General features: G+C 37.5%; 1 long non-coding RNA gene across 1 annotated transcript; it reads left to right on the top strand.

The window, feature by feature from the left end:
• Positions 1-8,666: 8,666 nt before the first annotated feature.
• Positions 8,667-11,010, top strand: LOC129436777 (uncharacterized). The gene is made up of 4 exons (XR_012368358.1): positions 8,667-9,068; positions 9,853-10,205; positions 10,298-10,410; positions 10,849-11,010. It is a non-coding gene; the product is annotated as an uncharacterized lncRNA (long non-coding RNA).
• Positions 11,011-13,897: the final 2,887 nt, after the last annotated feature.

The following is a 13,897-nucleotide window of genomic DNA, read 5'->3' as shown; positions in this document are numbered from 1 at the left end:
GTGTATCGGGTCAACTTGCTTAATAATGTTTGCCCATTTGGATTATAATAACGATTGCTCGTTCGGTGTCATAGCTGCTTTCGTTAGCTTTACTTTGCTATCATCTCCTTGCTCTTTGAGCAGAGTCGCGAAAACTTTAGATATAACAGCAAGACGGTCAATTTATAATATTATTATAAAAATTATAGAAGTCACGTCAGTGCAAAATGCGCGGTACGGCGGAATAGGTCCCGCCTTCTAAATAAAATAGCCAATTGTCAAAGGTAAAGTCATTGCGTCTCACTGCAGAAGCTCCTGACTGGTAGCCAGAGAAACATTACAAGAGCGCATGCGCGTTAGCTGCCTGGTTGGAGCAACCAAATATAAACTTTTTAACGCAACTTTAGCGTCATAGAAAAAATGTATGCGACAGTTCATCTAAGTTTTTGTTGCTGGAGAAATATTTTATTTAAATGTGAGTGTGTGTTCTCCGAGTCCGATCGACCTCGGGTATTAGGCCTACCCATAATGTTAAACAGACCCGGAACCGAAGTAATAGATTGAGACCCGACCCGGACCCGGCTGATCATTTAAAATATAGACCCGAACCCGTACGGGTCCCGGGTCGGGTCCCGGGTCTTCGGGTCTCGGGTCTTCCGTGTAGACCTCTAGTGTGTATACAGTACTGTGGCCACTTTATTAGGTACACCTGTCCAACTACTTGTTAACGCAAATTTCTAATCAGGCAATCACATGGCAGCAACTCAATGCATTTAGGCATGTAGACATGGTCAAGACGATCTGCTGCAGTTCAAACTGAGCGTGAGAATGGGGAAGAAAGGTGATTTAAAAATGACTTTGAACGTAACATGGTTGTTGGTGCCAGACGGGCTGGTCTGAGTATTAAAAAAAACTGCTGATCTACTGGGATTTTCACAAACAACCGTCCATTCTCAAGGGTTTACAGAGAATGGTGAGAAAAAGAGAAAATATCCAGTAACCCTAACTGCGTGATGCTTAATGTCAATATGGACCAAAACTTCTGAGGAATGTTTCCAGTACCTTGTTGAATCTGTGCCACGAAGGATTAAGGCAGTTCTGAAGGCAAAAGGGGGTCCAACCCGGTACTAGTAAGTTGTGCCTAATAAAGTGGTCGGTGATGGTGAGTATGTGGTATCTTGAGCAAATAACTCAACTCCACTGTTCAGCCAAGAGATAGATGCAAACAGGAAACAAAGTTTATGATAAGAATGTTCTATAATAAAAATAACATGAGAGTTTACATAAGTTATTACATAAGTTTATTGAATCATATCTTTATCAACGTTCAGTCTGAATTCTTCTGAACAAACTGATTTATCAACATTAACAATGTCTTATGCATATGAAGACTTGAGAGAAGAGTAGCAAGAAAACTGTAAATTGTTTAAGCAATAAAGGCACAAACTTTTTGGGAGAATAAGAGGCAGGTTTTGCCTCTTATGGCAGGTGCAGCAAAGGTCCCTTTCGTAGTTTTGATGCCATGGTCATCGTCGGTCTATCTAGACTGAAATCTTTGCAGTACAGTGACAGCAGGAATCACATCTGCTGCCATAACATCAGAAGAGCTAACTTTTCGTGTTAACTCCTCAAACAAACCCAAAACAGTCACCACCTTCTCCAGCAGTGCCCACTGGTGAGCCGTGAGATTATCAAGGAGTTCATATTCGGACACAAAAATTCCCAGAGCCGTTTCTGCTTAATCAGAGACTAGCTCATGTAAAATGTACTATTCCAGCGTGTCTGTACGTCCTGCTGTAGTCGTTTTGCAGGCTGACCGATCTCTAACTGAATGTCTTTGAGGCGGTTGTAGGCTAGAGGAGAATGTTTAAAATGTCAGACGATTTTGCGTCCGATAGCCAATGAATCAACAACACTTCTCTGTGACAAAAGACCCCCATGGACCACCAGCTGGAGAGTGTGAGTGGCACAAGGTAGGCTGGGAAGTCCAGCATTATTCATTCCCTTAAGCATATTTTTAGCGTTGTCTCGTAGCACAACGTGGACAGAGGTTTTCGGAATGCTCCAAGTTTAAAGCATCCCATCTAATGAACTTGCAATGGCTTGGCTGGTGTGTGAGCATCGGAATGGCTTTGTTTGTAAAGTGGCTTGGCGAAGAGTGAAGTCGTCATCAAGCCATTGTACAGTTAAACTGAGCAGAGACGTTAGGGAGACACTGCTTGACCAAATATCTATAAGCCAAAACGTCACGCAATGGGCCATCTGACGTGCTTTTTCACCTTGTGAAATACTTTCGATAGCATATCGTCTGTCATGTAATGGCGGCTAGGAATTTCGTATCACGGCTCCAGTATGGCAAGAAGATTTTTTTATTTTTTTATTCATGCTTAAGCAGATAACAGTTCAAGTACCGAGAGCCTATCAAGATCTGCACCTACTCAGGACTAAATATTTAGGGTAAGTGACATAAAGCATCAGGAAATTATAGTTTTTTTCTATGGATGTGTTTATTTAGTCTCTTCTTGAAGGCCTGAACATTCTTTGAGGTGATTTCACCTACTACAGAACAGGGGAGGCAGTTTAAAGTTGTTACATCCAAATGAAGAAAGCTCCTCCCCAAGCATTTGGTGTTGGACTTGGGGAGTTTTAGGGCGTGACTTGGTCATGCTCTTCGAGTGGTTCGGCAAATGAGATCAGGAGGAGGTAGCAAAGCTTTGAGATCCTCTGGGTAGTTTTCAGTGTGCATTTTAAAAAGCACAGTTGTTGCTGCAACATTTCTACGATGCCTGAGCTGACCGTTTGCATATTTCCTTAGGGCAGAGTCCTCATCCTCCCCAATGATTTTCAGTGCCTTTTTCTGGATGTTGTAAAGCTGCCCAAGGGTGGTCTGTGATGCGTTCATCCAGGCAAGGCATGAGTACTCCATGGTACTCCTGACTTGTGCCTTGTAGACATAGCCCTACCTTTGACATCAAGCTTATTGGCCAACCTGCGCAGAGCTCCAAGACGCTGTCCAGCACCCTTGCAGATGTTTGACAGATGATTAGTCCATTGCAACTTCTTATCAATCCATAATCCCAGAATATTCAACTGCTCAAAAAGGTCAATTCTGGTTGATGTCTGATTTGTCTGATGTCGAAATCCTATTTTTTCAACAACCGACAATGGCTGGTCATCAAGTGCAATAAAGTATGCAATTCCCTCTTTCATTTATAGTGCCCGTGGATTATCTCTAAACATCTTCTTGCGCTTCTGTAAAGCCTGCGTTAATGTTTGCTGCTGAGTTGCTTTAGCTATACTAAACTGTGTATATTCAGCGCTATGATGCATCTTCAGATGTTTGATTAGATTGTTGGTGTCAAACGATGTACTTTCTTTTCCTTTCTCGACATCTAAGCTGAACATAACTTACAGTCTGCCTTGCTTCTGTCATCCTGCATTATCTTGAAATGAGCCCAAACCGCCGTCATTATACTTTCCTCAGTTCGCCTTCTAACTGATAAAGCACTCGCAGCAGCCAGTTTCGTTTAGCAAAATGTATGTGGTATCGCCAAATTTTTGAGTACGAGTATATCAGGGCAGTATCGCCCTGATCCCCGATGCCAGTATCGGGCCATCCCTAATATGAACCTTAAAAATAATTTCAGAAACTACATCTATAAATTTCTCCAGTGTAAATCTCCAAATTAAAACCTTAAGAATGTAAAACAATAAAAATAACGTATTTGACTGAAACAAATATAACATTTACACAACCACAGTTTTTGGTTTATCATCTCAAGTTATTTAAACTGCCCTAATGTGTGTGAGACTGGAGAATAGAATTGATTCTTTTTAGTAAATTTAAATCATATTCATTAGATCAGACCATTACAATGATCTTAAAGTCTATGTCCAGTGCGAAACGTCCATTCATGGAGAATCCAAGAAGGTCACTCTTGTGCCAAATTCTTTGCGTAACTGACTTCTGAACATTGATAAACCACAAGATCTGAATCTGCAAACGCATTTTCCCAGAAGCTCTGTAAAGTTTTTCTGTGTGTCTCACTTTCTTCCATGTTTTATCATTGTCCCATTGAGTTGCGATGTTCTGCTTTGGTTCTAAACTGATGTTAAGATCCCTCTGAGAAATTAAACCTTTGTAACCTGTGGATGGATGGTTGCCCTTCTTCCACTGTCTACAGCTTTGCACTCATTTGAGTATAAATTCCTTATTTGTGACACCATAGTTGTTATTTCAGGGTGGGATAGGATCTTTCCATAACAATAAAAGTGCAGGGAAGTACTTGTGTTCTTGTGGACTTGTGAAACGGCATCAGTCGCGGCCCAAGTGCTGTTCCAATTCAAAGTTCGCATCAAGCCCAAGTTCACATAAAATCCCCGGATGTGTTCTTGATCCGCCCATTTTATCGAGGATGCATCAGAGGAGACTTGTGTCGACTTATGACAGCGAAGTTTCCCAGAATGCATTTCGCGTCAGGAGTTCGTTCTTCCGAGTCTGAACTTGCAAGTTCAAACTACGAAGGACACAAGTCCGAGTTTGGCGTACTTGAGAAACGGCTAAGGTATTTTACACAACGAACGAGCACAGGACCGCAAACACAAGGGCATTAAATAGGGGAGCAAATCAAGAGGGGAACAGGTGACATGAATCAAACAATAACAAGGTGATTAACAAGGAGATGAGGGGGCGGGGTCAGGAGGCTAGACACGCAAGCACACAGCCCAAACAAAACGCCATGTGCTAGCACACAAAACATGGGCCTGTCATGATCCTGCCTCAAAACTAGGGTAGAACAAGGACAACAGAGCAGAACCATGACACTTTGCACATCAGACATTCGTCTTTGTTTCCCCAGAAAGCAATCATTAAATAAGTCTGCCGTCAGCAGGATGTTAGTGATCTCTGCTTTTGTCACTTCATGAGTTCTTCCAAACATTGTTGAGCAATACTTAAATTAATCACCCTCACACCCTCAAAGATAACCTTAGAATAGACTGTGCATCGCGTCAAAACAGAGGAGAGATTCTCAAATCCATCTTCAATTGTGCAGGACTGACAGTTTTCTGTTGTTTGTAGATAAAGAACCTCCTCACATGCACTGACTGACATTGAGGCATTCCTGCAGTATACATCCAAGAGGACAAGAACAGCAAACAGCTTAGTATGTTGGTGTTGGTGAAAGTTAAAGTCTTTCAGAGTATTTTCCACAACATCCTTAATGTACTTATGTGAAAAGTTTGTCTTTAGAAAAAATGAACCCATAAAATGTTTCTGTGTTTGTGTTCTCAAACGCTTTGCATTGCAACAAACTGTTCCTGTTCCCTTTCCTTTCACCCAAGAAAACCAAGATGTCATTTTCTTCAGCCTGTTCACGTGAATCAACTTTCATGCAATTCATAAGAATGACTTGTGGAGACTTTTAAATGTTTTGTTTCAGACATTTCTTCTCAATTTTTTGATGAAGATTTTCTACATCACTGTCTTTAAAATTTAAATCAATCATGAGCAAAACAGGAAGTCAGCCTGGTTGCTCTTTTGCCTTGTATGTTAGTAACTCCACTACCTGTTCAGCTATTCCATGCTGTGGAAGATGAAATATGTGGAAGAACACACAAGTTGTCTTCTTATTGAGCTGTTCTGGAATGATGGTTTTAACAATGTAATCAACCTTATCCCATTCGATGAGTGACACTTATTTCTCAGGTTCAGAGAAATAAAAATTCCACAAAGACACTTTCCCTCCTCTGTAAGATCTCTCCTCAACTCCTTGTTTGTCCTCATTTCCTCCATCATATTCATGTACAGAGAGAATGCTTAGCAAATCTAGGGTATCCTCAGTCTTCTTTGACACCTTTCTGATTTATGAGTCTTTGAGCAGAGACTGAGCACTGTTCCATTGATTTCGGCTAAACTCAGTTCAGAAATGCATCTTTTAGAGATATCAACTCTCCAATGTTCAATTACCAATGTTACTTTCCATACATTTCATAAAGTTAACATTATGTTGTGATGTTCAGATGTGAACATTAAATTAAACAATAAATAAATTTATATTAGAATTAAAACTGTTAACACAATAATTTAAGACAATCAGAATTTTGCATTTAAATCTAAAAAACAACAACATAAGAGTCGTTTCAGAGTTATGGATGTGACACAAGAATGCAGTCATTACCAATACATTGAACAAACGGTTTGCAGTTTTCTAAACACCTGTGGCCGGTTGCATAAACCTTTAAGACTCTTAAAAGTTAGTAATTTAAGGGAAACCAGGCAAGTCTGCGTATTATTTCTTTACGAGCTCCCCCTAGTGTCTGGAAGTTGTTGTGTAAGATGCAAATTATCCAACCTTTATAAACCAAATAATACACCCTTATTTTATATGTATTTCTTCTGAGCAATATAAACCTGTGGTTTGTTATTTTATACTCCTTTTACTATGTTAAACTCTTTGTGTTACTTAATACGCCTAGGGTTGCTTTGATGTAAAGTATTATAATCATTGAGTTGGGAGTATATGCATGACAGCTCTTAAATTGCATGTTTAACAAAGTGACACATATATGGTTTTGTATTTACTAGTTTATTAAGAGTAGAGAGATTGATGCATGTATTAGATAGAACAAAGCTTAAGGGATATATTACAGTTTAAAGCATGATTTAAAGACCTGTCTTCGTGGGAGAAAACGCAGAGGAGTTCGGAGAAGAACGACAAAGAGACTTTGTTGTATATTTAAGATATTAGGGGACTTTCCCAGTAGACGTAAGGATCAAAGGCGTGCCATGAGGCCCTGAATATGATTCCTGGAATTCAGACCTGAGACCGTGCCTATAAATTGATGCTGGTGCAGAACTTAGGCAGATCTGGAGACCGCGCAGCATCCAGCATCTCCGTTGTCTGACAGCCTGAAATCTTGTGGGCTCTAGACTTAGTACTTTTTAGACTTTGTATTTTTGTCTTATTACTTTTAGTTAACTTGGTGTTTTTTATTTCTTTTCTTTTTCTTTTTAATTCGGCAAAACTTGTAATCGCAACTAGCTAAATTGTATTAATAAATCTTTTAAAAGACAAGAAGAAGTGTGCTTGCGTGAACTTAGCTCAAATAATCAACCACGGGGAAGTCTTCTAATAATTATGTGAGTATAATCCAATTTTCAGTTTCTATCTTATTTAAGGGTATGTACGATTGGTATACTAGGGAAGTAATTATTAGATTTGACTGTCCTTGCCTACCCTGAATAGAAAGAATAGGCAAAAGGTACAAATTTTCGTACCATAAAACAAAGTAAATGCTTTCAAACACACTGTCGTTAAAACGAACTGTTGTCCATCCTCCCTCGCAACCCAGTTTATCAGCTTATTTCCAATCCAGTTATGTCTAAGTTACGTACGGAAGCATCCAAAGAACCAGCAGGTAAAACGGGTGTGGCGGTATACATTCCTAAATATGATATTATATTACAAAAAAGAACCTCAAACCACCTATCAATCTTCTCTGCACTTCTGTGGGTAGGAGAAGTGAAACCATATAAATCTGTTATCTGTTCTGACTCTGTCTTCTCTAACTAGCATCCAGAGTGGGTAATCTGCATGTAGACAGGATCTTTTAGATGAAGTTCATCAGATGATTTTTAGGATAAATTAACCGAAACTAATATTACAGTTCACTTGGGTTCCAGTGCACACAGTTATTAAGGGCAAATCAAAATTGAAAATAATCATTAAATGGTATTCATAAACTCTGGCAAGATAAAGGGAAAAAGGTAGACATTTATATAGTATTCAACAGAATGTAACAGTTAAAACGATCAGCTCACTTTCACGACAGGAGGAACCTGGCTCACCATACAAGACTGAACAGCAGCTTTCACATAGCCTAATGGGGAAACATGAGACAGGAATGTGCCCATATTGAATGGAAATAGAAACCGTGAAGCATGTACTTCTGATACGTAGGCAGTACTCTGAAGAGAGAGAAAAATTGAAGAGGGTAACAAAGAACTCTGTTACTCAATCCAGTAGATGGCGGTAATGCACAAAGATTGTAATGACTTTCCACTAAAGTCAGAGGCGATTCGTGTTCAGTGAGGAATTAATTAACTCGTGTCAATAAAGGCAAATGTTCTTTATATTCAATTAAATTTTATTTATATAGCACTTTTCACAATAGTAAGTTGTTTCAAAGCAGCTTGACATTAATAGATGTATGAAAAGCATAGAAAAACGAACATAGTAATATTGTAACGTATACAGTAAAGGCGGACTCTCCAGGGGATGAAAAAAACCCCTAGGAGAAAAACCCTCCTGGCTAGTCCAGGGGGAAAACTCCTAGGAGGGGAAAAACCCTTGATATATATAAATATATATATATATATATATATATATATATATATAAATAATGTATTCTCACATACTTAATATGTTTTTATACAGGTGTTTTTTAATAAAATAACTAATAAAAGCCGTATATTTACAGGGATTGACCTGAAAAGTAGTTGTATTTCATGTATATTCACATAATTTATCTGTTTTTCTACAGTTTTATAACAATTATTAACAGTAATATTCTGTAATTTAATGAATTAGGACTGTAAAAGATTCTCTGTATTTTTACAGTTTTTGTATGTGGCACATATTCAGGTCATATTCAACGCTAAGGATTTGCGCAAATTTGGAATTGAAACACAGCTTAACTGTGGTTGATTTAGCAATATGCAAATATTTTGAACAGATAAATCTTTCTTGTTCATTATTAAATTAACATTATTACCATATTGAAGGATTTAATAAATGTACACACAAGTTTTTAAATGTCCGGTTTGTCATAATGAAAAGACATTTAACATAATACTCTTGAAATATGAAAGCAGTTAATGCATCACAAAATGTGTCATCTGACATGGTCTGTAAGCAGTAAACTTCATCGCATGAAACATCACACTTGATTGGGCTCCTTTAACATGTGGTGTTCATATTGAAATTGAATCCTTCAGGCACTAACAAGATGAACAGAGGCGGAAACGGTTTGGCTGATCAGATGACCCTTCACACTGATTCTTCTCTCCCTTCATCCCTCAATACCAAGTGAGTCTTTTCACCTTTCATCCTGCACCTTCAACCCCAACCATTTAGTCATATAATATACACTCTTAAGAAAAATGGTTCTATATAGTACCAAATAAGGGTTCTTCAGCTTGTAACAATAGCAGCACCTTTTTTGGTACTATATAGAACCCTGCCTTAAAAAGTGCTACATAGAACCTCAGTGGTGCTATAAAGAACCCTTTCATTTATCAGCAGTCAGGAGGATTATATATATATATATATATATATATATATATATATATATATATATATATATATATATACAATAAAATTTAACAAAGACAATAACTCTAAATAGACAACAATTACATGAAATCATTATAATCATGACATATGCCACATCAAAACATGCAAATGATAAATACTGAATATTAACATATTATGACATTACATTTGGATGTATACATTTTAGCACAAACAGATAGACGGCATAGAATACAAATGAATGGGATGTTAATAATACATTACTAACTGTAAAAATAAAAGTCAATAGGATTGTGTCAATGTTTGTAGAAGCTAACAAAAAGTCCATATTTTGTTTGCTGGCTCATAGCACAGTACATACTCCAATACTCCATCCAATGTTTTTTGTTTTGTGGCAGTGACGTTGAACATTTAGTCAAATAAGAGTAGATAAGAGAGATACAACATTTGGGTCTGTCGGTCATGGGTGAACAGATAAAACATAAAGACAAAACATGTTAATATTAGCCTGGAGTTTCTTACATACTGTATGTAAAACATGATTTTCTATCCTTTCGAGTGATTTATGAATGCATGATCTCACCCCTACAGCATGGACAACACTGGGAACCGTCCCACCCTGGAACCACTCTCCATGCCTGGCATGATGAAGCCCTGGCATGAGCAGGTCACTCAGGACCTGAGGGACCACTTAGTCCACAAGCTGTGAGTCTAACACAAAGTCATCTTTTATCATAATAAGGTTCATCTTTATTCAGGTTCTCACGCTGTATATTTTCTTAAACACCCTGCAGAGTTAAAGCCAAATATCCCACACCAGACCCTGCAGCACTGAAAGACAATCGCATGGATAACATGGTCGCTTATGCTCGTAAGGTTGAAGGGGAAATGTATGAGTCTGCCAACAGCAGGGTAAATGTTGCCTAAACCATCATGCTATGTATCAACCACTCTATTGCAGTGTTTTTGTTTTTTGTGGTGGCTTAATATAGTTTTGTATTAAGGATGAGTATTACCATTTACTGGCTGAGAAGATCTACATGCTCCAAAATGAGCAGAAGGAGAAGGTGCAATCAGGTTCCACAGCAGCCTGGCCACCAAGCCATCACACCACCAAGTAGGTGTTTTTATTTTGCGGCCCTTTTTGTATTATTAGATGTTAGTGTTTGGGTGACTTGAGGAAAATAATGAAGTGTCGTATTCTCAAAATATCACAAATTTTTACAGATAGACCCATACCTATGCCCTATGTGCCAAATCATTTGGCCCACATAGTCCCTAAAGTACAGTATTGTGTCTTCCTGTTGCACTACGTTAAACACAACATGAGATGACTGATGAAAGTGTGCATGATGACACCAGGAACGTTTATTCAGAAAATACTGTTTGTTTTGATTTTACATGTTAATTGTTAAAGCTAACATTTTTGTGCTTTGTGCTTTTTGTGTTTTTGGTTTAAAGATAAAGGCCACCAGGCAAGAACCACTGGCCGTACAAGAAATACACCTGTATTGAGGAGTACCTTTATAATGTGTGTTTCCATTTTCTTCTGCAGGGATGGGACAGTTTAATCCTGTCATAATGCCAGACATACAGATGTCTCAGCAAGCATTAATGGATCTCACGATCACTGATTAGGCCAACTTCTCATTAACCCACATTAGACAAATATGTATATAACTGCCTGCATTAAACCTGTCTGTTATGAAGCAAAATATCTCATGTTAACTCCAATAACTTTTGTCTGCAATTAAAGTTGTTCTGGAAATCTAAACTCCACGATAAACCTTAAACTTATTTTAAACAGTAGTGCACAACAAAAATGATTTTTGACAAAAAGTAATTTATTTAAAAAGAATTAGGGATTCATCTTTTTTTACGAAGTTACAGAAGTTAGTCAGGAGCATTGAATGATTTTTTTCTTCTTTTGTTATTTAATTAACTTTAAAGATAGAGACATCAACAGGTTTGGCTTATTATAAGAATCAATACAATACAATGTTTATTTGTTTAAGACATACAGTAACCAATTGTTTACATTTATACATTATACATAGCCTGACGTTGTCATACTCAATTCTAGTCAGAATTTGAGTCTGATACCGCTCCATTGAGCTATAATTATGAGGCGTGTCTCAACCGAAAAATGCCTCTGCACTCAATTGGATAGACATACGACCAATCAGAGCAACCGAGTGTGTAACGTATGTTGAAATTACGTCTTTGCAGCCTGACCGAACTGCTAGTTATTTCGCTACAAAGACACTAACATTGTGATTATACTGAGTTAGCGAATGTACATCAACACCTATTATGTTTACAACATTTCGTTTATATCACAACATGAAGTATTTACTAAGTCATAGAGTAAGACTATCTCTTACCATTTGTACGTTAGGTGAACTTCATCCACGACAATACCCATTACGTTGGCTTGAAAATATTGAAGCCTAGCATGTCCCTCACTTATTCAGCAACCACGATTCCGGGCTTTCGAAAAGAAGCTGGCAACGACCGCTAATTATATCCATCTCGTCGTGCACGCTGAGTTGCATCGTCGTGATAACGTTAGCCATTTCAGTTGCGACCAACTTTTGCAGAATAGGAAGGACGGCAAAAACATCAACAAATGCCCTGCTCGCGTTTCTCTGTTCCTCTTTTAAAATCAATGCTCTGTCAATATCTTTTAAAACAGACTCAATGTCAGAATCCACACAGCTGAACTCTACAGCGGCAGCCATTCAACACACGCGCTCTTTGGTGACGTGGTTCATTACGTTACTGTTGAGTATCTGTCAATCATCGTATAAAGCCCGCCCTGACAATTTGATTGGTTTGACCAGCATTTGTCTTAGCATAGTAGTTCCTCAACGGAGAAACGCCAGACCGATCTTCCCGTTTTCAAATTCTTGTGGGCGGGGCTAAGATCGGCTGGCACCCAGGCTACATTATACATATATTTGGACGTTTAAAAAAAACATGTTGTTTAAGCTGTTGAAGTTGTAGCTGTGCACACGCGCTATCAGTGGGTATGATGTGCAGCGCATTTTAAAGTTCAAGGCGGCAGTCCAGTGAAACATGTGAACCTAATAATCATTCTTGTGTAAGATGCAAATTATCCAACCTTTATAGGACAAACCGGGCCCTATGCATAGGCAGTCCTGATGGGCCCCCCATTTTTTCATTTTAGTTTTCTAATCACTACATGAACAATCTGTAGGATAATCAAACAAGACTTGATTCAGTCATATTTTATTTGCTGAATGAACAAGACATTACATTTTTACATTACTTAGAACACCTATTTTTATTATGCTTTATTACTTTAAGGCATAAATTAAATTTTAAATATGCCATTTTAGTTTTGTAAATTAACAAAAAGCTCTATTCATAATAAACAAACAAAACTTGTGTCACTAGTCATTTTTATTCGGAGAAAAAAGGCAAAACGAAACAAATGCTATTGCTTACATCAGTGGTTCTCAAACTTTATTGGCTGAAGTACGCCTTTTTATGATTTTTTCAAGCCGAGTACCCCTTAACCAGACAACATTTAGCTTTAAAATACAGTGAAATGAGAGTGAGACAGTTATTATATTATATCTGATGCCCCAGAGCAGGTTTATTGCTTATAAGTATTCATCACGCAACTGGTGGTATTTTTGAGGCTCTGGTTTGTTTTTTCTTTTTAGCATCCTCTTTTAAGAAGCCACCTCTCCTTACTTAAATTATTTCGCGCAGACCCTGCTCCTGATTCTGGATTCAGGTCTCAATAAATACTGTTCATGATCTTAGTACTGAACAAATATTAATTAACAAAAGGTTTAAACTTACAGCAGTAAGCAGTAACAATATAGCAAAGTATAAACTGCAGTTGAATATGGCATTAATAAAGATTAGTCTGCTGGGCTCTGCTACTGCAGCTGGTTAGCGGTGTCAGTTTACAAATGAGCCATCCCTGGTGAAAAAATAGTATGCTAAATATATTTAATTTTGATATACTTAAGTATACTTGCAGTCACACTAATGACCAGTATACTTAAAGTGTGCTATTGATTAGTTTATTTAAAGAGTGCTATTTTGGAACAACTAATTTTGTACTTAATATATTTTAGTTGTATATTAATTGTAACAAAGTACAACTTTAAGTGCATTTAGTGTACTTTTGTGTGCTAAAGTGGAACAACTTTAAGTGTATTTAGTACAATTTAAGTACATGACTGTTTTTGTGCTAAATTCATGCTTGATAAGTGGATTTAGAGTGTGTTTTATTTATGTTAGGAGTACATTACAAATGTATTATGAGTGTCTTGCAAACATACAATCAGTATACCTTAAATAGACTGTTTGCATACATTCTATATTTTTGGTCAATACAAAATTCTAAAAACTGCCCTGGTGAAAAATGAATATGCCAAGTACATTACATTTTGTATACTTTTACATACCTGCAGCTAGATTAGTAATGAGTATACTTCAAGTGCGTTAATAATTAGTTAACTTAAAGAGTGCTATTTTTGGGAATAGATTACTTGCTGGTAACATAACCAAAATAATTTTTTCCAAATAAATAAAAGCTGATTAAAACAGTCAAAAACAATTCA

Source organism: Misgurnus anguillicaudatus, unplaced genomic scaffold (assembly GCF_027580225.2).
Source record: "Misgurnus anguillicaudatus unplaced genomic scaffold, ASM2758022v2 HiC_scaffold_29, whole genome shotgun sequence".
NCBI classification, from domain to species: domain Eukaryota; kingdom Metazoa; phylum Chordata; class Actinopteri; order Cypriniformes; family Cobitidae; genus Misgurnus; species Misgurnus anguillicaudatus.
The sequence above is the reverse complement of the archived record's forward strand: the minus strand, read 5'-3'. Positions and strand labels throughout refer to the sequence as shown.